This window comes from Stigmatopora nigra, chromosome 10 (assembly GCF_051989575.1).
Source record: "Stigmatopora nigra isolate UIUO_SnigA chromosome 10, RoL_Snig_1.1, whole genome shotgun sequence".
NCBI classification, from domain to species: Eukaryota; Metazoa; Chordata; class Actinopteri; order Syngnathiformes; family Syngnathidae; genus Stigmatopora; species Stigmatopora nigra.
Genome location: NC_135517.1, coordinates 11,207,852 through 11,221,278, shown reverse-complemented (window position 1 = coordinate 11,221,278; position 13,427 = coordinate 11,207,852). Strand labels below are relative to the sequence as shown.

The following is a 13,427-nucleotide window of genomic DNA, read 5'->3' as shown; positions in this document are numbered from 1 at the left end:
TTTTAACCCCGTTTCCACCCAATTCCGCGGAGACCTTGGCTCGTGTCCGCGCCCGCCGCCGAAAGGCTACGAGTCCTACGCAAGTGACTAGCCAGTGAAAATATTTGCGGCCGGTTTGGTCCGAGAGCCAAAGTGGAAGATAGAGGAGAGGATTTGTTGGCTTTCTCCCCGAGGCGGAGAGGGCTCCTTAGCGTGTTTGCGTAAGGTGAAGTATCAAAACCGAGGAGCCAGACGGCGGCGGCGATGGCGCGACCTGAACTGGGACGGACCGGAATACAGACTGCTTTCGTTTGTTTAGGCAGAAATCGTCAACCCTGTCAAAGAAATGCGCTTGAGCCGGAGGGTCACATCCAACCTATACACACACACACACGGGAGACGGGAAGTATGGGGGTGTACCTACATCTGGGGTGCACGTCCTCTCGTAAAAATAAAAAGGGACGGGGGTGGCTCTATTGCTGATGAGATGGTGTTTGACTGTCGGATGTTTGTGTTTTGTTCCCAGCCTTTTCATAAATAACCCCTTTTTCACATGGCGGAGGTCAACTGGTTTTACTAGACTAGAGAGAGGCAAGTCCAGAGGCAAGAAGGCCCCCCCACCATCTGGCAGCCATAAAAAAAAGGGGGAGCGAAAGGGTTTTTTTTTTTTTTTTTTTTTTTACAGGCGGTTTATGGGATGGCAGGGTGAAGAGAGCCAGAGTGGATGGTGGACTCTGGTTGCCCCCGAGCTGCAAAGCTTCCACTGCAATGTGCATGACGGGTCAGAAGTTCATTGCCTTTCCACAACTAGCCCTCCCTCGTCTTCCCGGCATCTGACTTGGAAGGTGAAGGAGGGGACGCCAGGGGGTCAAAGTTGGAGGGCAAGGGAGACGAAATAGAAAGGGAAGAAAGAGGACGTGGGGGCGTACTGACAAATAAAGGAGGTTTAAAACTATCTTAAGTCGTTCACAGTCATTGACGGCAATGGACGTCCGATCAATCTTTCAGTGCTAGATTCTTAATACAGTGCTTTGCAGAGGATAAAGAATATAAGTGTCGGGATATTTTTATGAGGTCTTAATATGTCGATGCTTATGATATGAACTTTAACATACACATTCCTACAAATGTAAATACAAATGTCAAAGAGTTCAGGTGAATTTTTAAATGACCAAAAAATAGTCATGTTAAAGAGGTTAAGTGTCAACTTTTGACTAAAGGGTTAATATCCTATTTAGGGTGAATTAGGACTGCCTGCAGCTCACCTAAATTTTTGGGGGTTGTAATTTCTGGTCAGATTTCTGCTGAATTACTCAAAGTGGTAAACAACAACAACAAATATAAAGACAGTTAGAGTGAGGGCAAAAACTGATTTCCATTCAAATTTCTAAAGTAAAAACACTGGACCATTGGATAAAGCTAAACTAATTATATTCCACCATGACATGAATTGAACATTGTTATTAAATTTGTCTTCCTATATCAGCTTTTTACAATAAAAAGTATCATCCGGTGGAAAATCATTTGAAATTGCTGCAATCTGAGGCTTTCCGATGCAAAAATACCCCTCCTTTTCCAACTGATGTCTCCCCCCCCCCCCCCCCAATTTACGTAAAAACAATGTGGGGATTGTGAACATTTATGGAATTATGTGGAGAAGATTTGAGTTTTCTGTCTCTCATGTCATGCCGTGTTGAAGATGAGTGCTACAGATGGTGTTGAATTATGTGACTGCGTAAACACCGATGATGAATCAATGGCTCGGTGTTATTTGGCTATGCGTCATCCTCTCCAAAGCCACCAGGCGCACCACGCAGACTAGCAAACATTTTTTTTCCGCCATCCAGCCCCATTACTGTAACTTCTGCACGAGACTTTTTAATAAAATTCATCAGTCCTACCTGACCATGTCCTCGTCATTCACATGCAGCCAAACAAGGTCCAGATTGCCACGGGTGTAATCACAACCACTCTGAAAAAAAAAAAATGGTCACTTTAAGCTTTTCAGAACCTTTTTTCGGTGATAAAATCCTCATATTGCCTAAAGAACTCATAGAACAGCATAGTCAGATTGTCTTGGAAAACTATGGATCGAGGCTAAAAATGCTACAATGGAAAACATGTTGTTGTTGGGTAACGGAACATCCAATTTAGTAGATGGAATGTAACGTAAAGTGGTAACGTCCCCATAAAACTCCAAGCTGAAAAAAAATGATCCGAGCTAGTCGTTAAAAATCCATAAAGCAGCCATGTTCTCAATAAAGCCACAGAAAAAACCCTAAAAATATGGACGACGTCAGGTAGCTTCTTGATTGTGAAAACGCCAGACGTTCAAAGGCCCCATCTTCTTCATAATCGTGTACCCCACCCTAACATTTCTCGTCCGGGTTTGAAGAGGCCGAGATCAAGTGAGTCGGTGTTTGTGAGACTAAACGCGAGTGGCTTTGACGCTTTTCCAGAATGAGGTTATCATTGCAGAGGTCCGCTTTGCTGATTCTGGCATGGAGCGATTTCCATTTTCTTTTTTTTGTCCTGCCTCAGCTGAGACGCATTAACCCAATTCACCCTTTCGCAACGTGTCGATCATTGGAACCTTGTTACTGTTCGGCACGCCACGTACCTCCCAAACGGTTATTTTTTCCAACAAAGGGACTCGTTCAAAAACATTATCCTTGGCCGGAAAATTGCTCTGTTGCTTGCGTCAGAATGGAATTCATGTAAATGAACTCCACGGCGATAGACGGCCAATCCCATTTGATTGCACGCAGCAAACGAACGTTATGGTCAACTTGGCTGTACGTACAGGCAGTATTTGTTACAACATATGGATATTTTCACATTTGACACGCCACAGAGAACGGCATTGTTAAGCCTGCCAAATTTGAACAATACTTAACGAATTCCTTTAGCATGATGTTGGAGTGTCATTCAAGCGAAAAGCAAATTGAAGGTAACTCGACATTGTATCCTCAAGACAATAAAAGCAAAACAAGCAGCCTCCTGCCTGGTTGGTCTACCTTAACATTAGCCAAATGTATCATCAACATGATTTCCAAGAATCCAGGCAACGGAATCATTAAATATTCTTTAAGTGTGTCAACCTGACATTTCCATTAGTCATCCTCGGATAAAGTACATAACATGATTCAATGATGAAATTGCTAAATGTTCTTGAGTGAACCAGGGCAAGATATTACACTACACCCAATTCTAGGGGTGACGCATTGCAGTTTTGTTCTTAATTCCTTTCTTTTGTCTTTTGAAAAAAAGGGGATTTTTTTTCTATTTTAAAAGGATTTATTTTTATCATTTTAAAGATTTGATTATTCATTTAGGTCACAACATTCTGGAATTCGGTAAAGCTTTTCCTATGAAATGTTCTAAATTATGAAATTCCAACAGGGGAGTGTAGGCATTTTATATATATATATATATAAATAGAGATGCCGTTACACAATACAGCCATGCCTCGATATACGAGTGCCCTAAAATATGAGCATTTGAGATAGGAGTAAATTATAGAGCGAATATTTATCTTGAGATACGAGACAAATTTTGCATTACGAGCAGACAATGGACGTGAGAGGCTGCTCAGAAGAACATCAGCAGTTTCGAATCTCGAGGTAAAATAAGAATTATTGTAACCATCAATTTATTGGCTGCAACTGTGACAGACGTCTTTTCCAGTTTGACTGAGAGGGTTAGTTCAAATTGAATTGGACGCCAATCGCTGTCAATGATGGCGAGCAAATAACTCAAAGTTGCGACCGTGACTAAAATGGCAAGCGCTCTCCTACGAATGCAAACTTCACCCCACTGTAAATATTTTGAACATCCACATGGCTATTAAAAGTGACCTCAGGTATTGATTTATGAGTCAAAGGAGAAGTGGGACCTCGCTTTGGGCTTTAAAGCATTAATGAGTAATAAAAAGTTGGTGTTTGCGGTACATATGAGTCACGTTTGCGCCGTCCTTTGGCGCTCGTTGGGGCTTTGCGCGACCCTCGGCTGCTCGTGTGTGGCGAGGAGAAATAGTGCTGACAGCGGAATGAAAGCGTGTTTGGCAGGCACGCCCTTGTAGGTTTCTGTGTCACTCAACTCTTACATTTTTAATGGTTTCCTCAGAATGGCGTGGGCTTTGGCGTGCTCTTCAAATTTGAGAAAAAGCTGCAGGTGCAGGTGAACCATCTAAAGAATGAAAAGGATGTGCTGTTAGAAGGACATGGATAATGTATTCATTGTTCCAAAGTATAATACTGTATTGCAACAGGGCTTATTTGGAACATTCAGTATAATTTGTGGCTCAATTCACTCAACTGTAGATCCAATTAATTCTTCAAAGGTATGGTCCTAATAAAAGAAAAAAAAATCGAGAACAGATAGAATAAAAGAAACTACCGTATTTTTTGGACTGGATGGGCCTGCGAGTAATACTCAAGTGCGACTTATGTTTTTAAAACCTGTTTTTTTAGGCTATAGTTATCCCAAAAAACTGTAAATGTTACATTAACAGGTGCCTATTTTCCCTGTTGTTGTCCATTTAAGATTGAAACAAGCACTGATTCTTAACTAAAGAAAACAAATAGATATATCCTACAAAAATTCGTTTTTCGGTGTCCACTTTCAGTTTAATGTCTTTGCGTTATGAGCCCAAATTTTCATTCGCTTTAGATAAACCGTCACACACGCCAAGTGGAAAGAAAAAAAGCGCAAAAGCAATGCCAATGAACTTTCAATCGAGACAAACAGACAAACCCAAAAATGAAAACACCTGCAAGGGGCACAAGGAAGAAAACAGCAAGTGCAATTATTGAAACCAACATTGACGCATTCTACCAAAAACCCTCTTTCCAAACCCACGACACACGCCAGAACTTTGGGAACCCTCCCACCACTTGCCCTTGAATCATACTACAATCACTTAGCATAAGAGCAGAGGATTTAGCTCGCTGCCTCTTCATTGGCCCGCTGACAAATTCTCGCCCCGAATGGTTACGCCGCTAAATAGAAAACGGCCGGGGTGTGTGCGAGGGAGCGAAACCGGAGACGGCGACGTGCTGGGGTTCACGTTTGGGCAGCTGAGCCCCCTCCAAGATGGCGGCCTGGGCTCTCCCGCACTTTCTTCCTCCCTCGTAGCATGCCACGGGGAGGGGAGGCCCAAGGCAGGAACTCAATAATAACTTTCAGCAGTCTAGCCAGGAGGCTGGAAGCCCAGACTGCGGCTGTTCCCTCCCCCCCGGCTCCCTCCCTCTGCGTCCTCCCTTCCTCCCCTCCCCCCCCCCCCCCCCCCGACGCTCCTCCCCCGTCCTGGCCTGCGTCTGCTCCACGGGACTGATGCATTTTGCAGACAGGCTTTTAAAGAGACACAGGCCCGCATTTTTATCCCCTGATTCAAAGCGGTGGAAGGAACGGCAGATCACCGGCGAGGCCACCGTACAGGAAGGGCTACGTTTTTTGGGGAGGGGATTTTTGCGTGAAATTTTACCTCACCCTCTTCAATTGCGAGTGAATAAACAGGCTGAGATTGTATGCACAGAAAGTCTCAGAGGACCCGTCCACCTTTGATGCTTTTTTCTTTTCAAAGACATAACAATGTCAAGAGTGAGTTGGGGGGCTTTGCCACAGCGGAGGTCTGGTTTAATTCCAGTAAATCCTCGGAATGAGAACGTAGCACACATGCAGCAGCGCGCATGCCGCCCGGCTGTAGGTCACATTGCACACGCGACATTGAGACGTCCGTTTGAGGCCGACGACAACTCCCGCTGAGTTCGTTCCCGGCGAGCATAACGCTCGCTCTTTGGCTGCAAAGGGCGGCCCCCGTGAGTGAGATGGGGGTCTTCGTTTGACTCAATCCACGCATTAAAAGAACTTTGTCGTAAACTAGAAATACCAAAAAATATTGATCACTTTCAGGGACAGGGGTCACTATGATTGAGGGCTATTTCAAAGTTGACATTTCAGACTGTTAACTGCTTTTGGAGAAAGTCATTTAAAATAAAACTTGAAGCTTAAATCTTTGTATTTTTAACCCAGTTTTTAACTAAGGACACACCACTGAGGCCAATTTCAGGGCCATGCGTTTTAACTCTGTATTTTTTGGGGGGCTTTTTTGAAACCCCAGTTGCCCTAATTACGCTTTTATATGGCTCAAATGTTGGGATAGATTTGCTTAAATTGGGGTAAAATCACATTTTCTGATCGGAACTCAGTTTTTTTCCTTATAAGGTGAGTCGGACTCACTTGCGGAAAAATATAGGAAAAAGCCGCTCCTCTAAGAGAGTAAAAAGGAATGAATTCGCTGCCAACCTCTCAGTTCAAACTTATTGTACGTGTATCACAAAAAAATGTTATTGAACGCGTTCAAAACATCCAAACCGGCGTTTGACTTTGGAGGCTACGAACGTCACGCAGCATAAGAATACACAATCAAAAGGCACAAGCGGCACATTCTGTTACTTGTGTTATTACTGTTTTGATTTGATTTCTTCATTTTGACAGCCTTGAAGTGTTTTTCATACCAATATTTACTGTTATCTTGACATTTTACAAGTTCTAAACAGTCCGACTTTCTACGTAACCGCCCAGCAAGCAAAGACACGCTTCATTACCTACTTTCTTACGCTTTGTCATTTATTGTTTTATATTTATAGTCAAGGTCTGTTTTTCATACAAATATGAGAAGGCCTTTAAAATCAATATGGTGGCTGTAAGTTGATATACAATTTGGTGAGTCATGTACAAACGTCTTTGTTTTTTTTGTTCCTGCTACTACCTCTGACCAATTGCTTCCAATGCTTTCCTGGCAAGGGTAAAGACACTCCCCATGCCTTTGTAGTGCATATTAGTGGTTGTTTTATTAATAATTCACTGGGTAGCCAAAGTAAGTATACGTCAAGTGAAAGGCAATGGAACAAAAAACACGCACAAGCTGAGCCCCAACGCACGGCACGGAACGGACCTGGCTTGTCCAGGGATGCCAAATAAGCAATGTGGGTCACCATGGAAATAACAGAGATGTTATTCCTGATTATAAATACTCGTAAGATCTTTCTGGCCAGCGTGAAGAATGGAAAACGGACAAATTGACTAGTTTTTTGGGTGCCTTGGCCCCAATGGTGCGTCAAAATTTTGCGGTTTTGAAAGGCATTTACGCGCGAGTGAGGGCTCGCCGCTGAGACTAATCCCCCTGGCCCGCCTTCACCTTTTGCTGGCCGGCGTCCTGACAGCTCAGCCCGGCAAGACGGCGAGCGGCAGACTTTTACGTAACCGTCCGGTCTATTTATTCAGAACCCGCTGTCGTTTCCAAGGCGGCCAGCTCGGCGGCCGAATGTGCCGGGCTGAACCCACGCACGCCTGAGCCGCGGCGATCTGTCCGGCGCCCATATGACAGTGATTATCAAAAGACGGCACGCAAAATAGTCACTGCTAAACTCATTGGTTGCCTCCAACGGTGGCTACGTTAACATGGGTACATGGTTTATCGGGAAAAATGTGCTTCCTGTACAGACCCTATTCAGAATATGAGAACTTGCTTCTGTGACAATGAAATTTCCCGAATACAAGATGAATAAAGTTGTCCAATCAAAACAAAGATCACTCCGATCAAGATTCTATTCCCAACGAAAGGGGTGTTCTAAGGCAATTCGTAAATAATCCATCAAATACTCCAAAAAATTTGTTCTGACAATACGAATAACGCATCCGATCATAATTTGATTATTTAAAGACATTTTCTACTTATATAAGCATAGCCAATGATAGACATCAAATCTATCAGAACTGGGATGGGTATCGTTGAATGGTCATCCAATGATAGAATTAAAATATAGTAGTAAGTTAATGAAGATGAATTTAAAAAAATATTAATAACAACCATTAACAGCAGAAGACATCCAATCTATTTTCACTGGGAGGCTCGAATGAACGAAATGATTAGAGAGCAAAACAAAACAAATTAAGGAATAAAGCCCTAATATGGACCACGGCTACTAAGCATCCCCAATTTGGGGATGTACGTTATTATACGAGGGTGAGCGAGAAAACCCTGGCGCTGAAATGGCTATTTTGTGGAGTTCTGTTGGTTGAGTCAGGGCTGAGTTGGGTTTCTGCTGTTATGTGGTTGCCATGGTGAGAAAAACACTGGCGCTGGAGCAATAAAAGCATCCAGGAAAGGAAAAGACATTTGCGGACTGAAGGAACAGACAGCGGAGTTGGCTCAATTTGACTTTTTTTCTTCTTTTCTTTCTTTCTTTTTGCTGGACTGTTTATTTATTTAATACACAGAGCGCCTTTTTATCGTCATGGAAGATGCGAAGTTCGGGGGCCTCTCACCTAATTACTAGTGTAAGCAGATATTCTTTCCTATGGTTGGAGGAGGGCAGCAAAAGCAGTGTTTAAGGCTGGAATGTGTGATCTTAGGAACGGATGTTGTGGGTGTTTAATCCCCCGTTTTCCCCTTGCGGACAATTCCGCGGACAAGTGGAAACAAGCCAAAACCCTATTTGATCCTACTCAAATATTATTGTATGCGCGGGTTCTTTCTTTCGTTTTTTTTTTTTTTTTTTTCATGCCTTGCTGTCTCCTCCAGAGAGAATATATTAAAACTAAATAAGTTCTTCCTGCTATACATTTTTCTGCACTGCTTGGACTCATTATGGTGTTGGCGGATCTGAAGACTGTCCAGGCTGGTTAGATAGGCCAGCCAATAGCAGAAGGGACAAACTGGAATATTTTTATAAATGCTACAAGGTTTTTTTGGTCTTCCAATTTAAACATGGATTGGATGGGAAACGCAGTCAATGGCACTTTTTGCATGGCAACGCGCTCGTAACATAACATAACCAAATTGAAATGAACTTGGATTACAATGCAGACACACTAAAAAATAAATGTAATCAAATCTTACACTAAGCTTAATTCTAAATTTGTTTTAAATTTTGCTACCTTTCTTCTCCCGGGTGGGCTCTATTTGCCCCGTATTGACCACTGTCTCAGAAAAGGTTAAATTAGGTTAAAGTTGAATTGTTGTCTCACAGTGTGGCACAAAAAAATGCAACTACTTTATAACATTTCACTTGTCTAACCTGCCCACAAAAAGCCACCTCTAGTTTTTGTCTGATGATGAATTATCCAATCATTCACCGCAAGTTCAAAAGGATTGGACTTCTATCACCGTCGTGGATTTACTAAGATTTTGGGCCTTCCAATAAAGTGAAGTTCAAATGTATCTGAACAAAAGCTTGGGTCTGTGGCCATCACAAGAGTCTTTCTGATGCCCTCGTGACCCGGAAGGTCGCATTGAGCAGAATAGGCCGTCCATAAATTTCAGGCAGATTTATGACTCGGGTTCAAGCAATTAGCTCCGAAGCCATTCTCATGACAGACACCGCGTCGGTCAAACGACATCAGATGGGGAGCCCGAGCGAGCCCTGACCCTGACTTCACCTCTGACGGATTTTACGAACCCCCACCCCTGAATCCAATCCTACCCCCCTGTCACCTCTTAACCTCTGGTATTCGTCCCATTTTCATCTTTCCAAATAAACCCGCCACCTGCCCTCCTCTTTGCTAGCTGTGGCGGGGGTGTCGGAGTGCGGGACGGTGGTTGTCGGAGGGTGTGCGCGGGCGCGCGGCTCAGCTTACCAGACGCGACGTTGCAAAACCGCAGCTCAGCTGACTGGCGAGCTGCTTTTATGTTTTGATATTTTTAAAAAGAAAATTCCAGTCCTCGAGGTCCCGTTGGCTAGCCAAAACGTCTGCGTGGTGGTACAATCGAAGCGCTTGTGTGAATTCATATAAGTGGCCACAGGCGAGACACTTTGGAAACAGATTTAGGAAAGAGAAAACAACGATTCGATTGTAATAGAAAACAACAGTGTGGCCAACTTTAATCAGCTCTTATTGATATTAAGTGGATTTAAAACAAAAAAATGGTATTAACTTTTGAATCTTTTACTATAGTAGTGACCTCTTAATGGATACATTTAGCTTTAACTTATAAGGTGGTACCTCGACATATGAGTGCCCCGACATACGAGCAATTTGAGATACGAGTAAATTTTCGGGCAGATATTTATCTTGAGAAACAAGACAAAATTTGATATACGAGCATACAACGGACGTGAGAGGCTGCTCATAAGAACATCACGGCCACTGTCTCTCTCCCTGCAATTGCCTTGTGTAATGTATCTGCGAGCACTGGGCGGAGCGTTGCATTTTTTAAAGGTGTTTTTTTTTTTAATCCCGTTAGTCAGTGCAAATGTCGTATATACTACTTCCGTTGGCAAGTGGTCATATGTTATCCAATTGTGAGGACATTTGTGTGCATCATTTTAGGTATATTTTGAAGGGAAGGGGTTAGGGTTAAATTTAAGTTTAATGTAAAGTTAGATTCAATGTATTTTTGGGTATCTGCATCGTGGTCCAAGTTCATTTGAATTTGTTTATGTTATGTTAGGAGCGCGTTGCCGTTCAAAAAGTCCTCCCCTCTGTCATTCTCTTTCCCTTCTCGAGGTAGCATTGTACCAAATTTGTTGTCATTACATGGTGCTTTAAATCCGCCCGAGGTTTTGTTATCCAAACCTTTTCAATGGCGCTAAAACATCATCAATGTCTCAGCCTGATCGCCATTAAGGGGCTTAATTTGGCCTCCGGCGGGGCACAATGGGACGCTTCCATCCATTTAGCCAGTTTGTCGCCCAGACTGAGAAGTCTCGACTCCCCCCCAAGGCGATAAGCTGGACTTTTTTGTACCTGGGCCACAACTGAGAGGCGTGATCCGGTACCTGCCGGTGCCATTGACACCATTCTTGAATGTGTGTTTGGAACTGTTACTGTTTGGGTTGTGGAGAGGTTATCCAGTGACATTTTAATCGTCTTTGGCCCTCCTTTGCCGCGGTATTAGAATTAAGCCGGCAGATTAAAAACTCGGGCAGTCAGACAGCGATTTTGCTGTCTCGCTGTTTACAGCAGTGCGCTTTGTTTTTGTTTTGGGCTTGGAGACGGGGACAGGGACGGGAGGGTGGGGGTGAGGGGCTGCTAAAACTGGGAGGGTGTCCACGCACTAACTAATGTTTTGCAGTTTCCAAACAGACAGATGAGAGGGAGGATGATTGCGGTTTTGAGGGCAGGGAGTGAGAAACCGCCATCTTGTTCCGGTCCGTTTTTATTACGAAAAAAAACCCCTAAACGATTCCATCGTAAAACATGCGTTGCTCGATTCTGACTCAGCTGTGATGGATTGTTGCTATTTCATTTATGACCGTGGCTAACGGATGTGTCTTGATTTTCGTCATCTGGTATTATTCGTTTTAGGCATATATTCTTTATCCTCTGCCAAAATGACGAATATTACTGCTACTGAGTCAGAGTCAAAACACCTCGTGCTCGGGCTCCAAGTGAGCATAGTAACGGTGACTTTAACTCACTCGCTGCCATTGACGCCAATAAACGCCCAGCAGAAATGGATTGGCATCAATCGGGGTGGTGTTTGCACAAAAAGCCCAGACCCAAGGTGGCCATCCGAACAGATCGAGCCGAGCTGCACCAACCGAGCACCAGATGAGGGTCAGTCTAATGCCAAAGGATTAAGCTCGCATAGCCAAGATGGCGTTGGCACCGGTGTGCGGCGGAGATCAAGTTCTGTGCAAGCACGCACATGCACACGCGTACATGAATGAACAAGGTTCCGTCCGGTGGTATACAATAACGATACGGCGCACGGTTTGGAATTTGCAGCTGTTCGACCTAAAATCGTCTTTTTTAAAATGAAAAAAAAAAAGCCCCAAGTTGCACGGAAAGCATAAGAAATAATAATGAAAGGATTCATAAAATGTAAGTGTGGGTCAGCTTTTCCTCGCTAACCTTCACCCCCTCCAGCGTTCTGCTTAACATCGCAGCTGCTACTGCATTGGAAGTGTGCTAAATGTGAAAAGAAGCAGAAAAGCATGAGTGCACGTGTGCGCGCGCACGTTGGGGGTCTTTTAGTAAAAGCTCATAAATAAATCTCTTGGTTATCGCCCCTCATAATTCAATTGTATCACAGTAGGGGTTCGGCTCAAAGGCACCAATGTGTGCTCTAAATAATAATGACAATAAACCTAAATGGATTACTTGAGGGGGGATAAAGTACAAAAAAAAACTATATGGTTTGATTAAATTACTTTGTATTTAAGTTTAAATATTTTCCCCCAAAGCTCCCATTTATTCAAATGGCTTATATAAATAAAATCCATTGAAATGGAAATGAATGATATGAAATTATTTGTTATTCATTTGGTAAATGATGCTAATTTTCTACCTATAATTTAATTGGATATTAGTTCGCTGGAAACTCCCAATTTTGCCAAAATTGTACACAATAAATACATTTGTTTTTTAACTTTAAAAATAGATTACCTTCAATTTATATTTTCCTTTTAAAATATAGTCGCTTTTAGAAGATTATATGGGATTGACGGGTCTGTGCTGTAGATTACCGTCAATCTGAATAAGAGCCAAAATGATAATAATATTTAGCGTATTATGCTGACTCAAACTATTCTATTGATAAATCTGTGGTCAAATAAAAACCTTGTCTGACCTTAGCCATCAAAAGCAAGTACGTAGTGTTATTTTGGTAAAAGCTAAATCGGATGTCATTAGATCAGGGCTTTCCAACCTTCACAGGGTACATAAGGCACTCCTGATGTCGGACCCGGTCCAAAGATAGGTTTGGCTAACACGTCGGCGTTAACGGCGTCCAATCGGCGGTCATATGGGTTAGCGGCCATCTCGAACGGAGGTTGCCGACGCTGTTGAAATGACTTACGAGCTGCACATGGCGTGTGGCCGCGCTCCACGAGGAGAGAGTGACACAGGACACCGCTGTCAACAGGCAGGTGGCACGTTCTGTTGTCACGGTGGCCTTGTTTGGTCCTCGGTTGGAATTTGGCGCACAGAAGAAGCTTCGCCTTGGTTTCTGCAGTGCCTAGCCAAGAAAGATGGCAAGCTTTAATAACATGACAACTACAAATAATAAGAGGATTCATTTAGTGATCATAATGTGCTCCACAAACTAAAATGGAATTTCATATAATGAGGAAGATGGCAATAGTGGTTAATTCCAAACAAATTATTTTATGAAATGATGATACCATATAAAATGTACATACACAAGCAACAAAAACAAACAAAACTGATTGAGAGCAATAATAGGTTGCCCCCTCCCTATATGTCAGCATTGGAACAAAGTCCAAACTGTATTTCTCAGAAAAATTGACCTTTTTTCTACTTGTTTCTTCACTTTTAAATGACATAGATTGAGTAGTTCCACCTTCGAGTAGACTTGGGCCCGTGTCTATCACCACCCATGGGGCGCTTCAGTTTACATATATTGGACATCTACCACCATGAATCAAAGGGGACAAAAACAGAGTTTTCCCAATCTTCTCCACAAATGAGTTAACGCT

The 13,427-nt window shown here is 43.0% G+C and overlaps 1 protein-coding gene and 1 long non-coding RNA gene across 5 annotated transcripts in view; one reads left to right on the top strand and one right to left on the bottom strand.

Annotated features, from left to right (window-relative positions):
- LOC144202961 (uncharacterized) overlaps positions 1-13,427 on the bottom strand; it is a 44,648-nt gene that overhangs the window by 17,065 nt on the left and 14,156 nt on the right. For all 4 annotated transcript variants that reach the window (XR_013327596.1, XR_013327594.1, XR_013327597.1 and 1 more), the window contains 3 exons: positions 12,788-12,946; positions 4,085-4,167; positions 1,881-1,951 (listed from right to left, as the gene is read on the bottom strand). This is a non-coding gene — a long non-coding RNA (uncharacterized LOC144202961). The remainder of the gene's footprint in view (positions 1-1,880; positions 1,952-4,084; positions 4,168-12,787; positions 12,947-13,427) is intronic.
- skib (v-ski avian sarcoma viral oncogene homolog b) overlaps positions 1-13,427 on the top strand; it is a 38,499-nt gene that overhangs the window by 16,293 nt on the left and 8,779 nt on the right. The gene's annotated exons all lie outside the window — the stretch shown is intronic.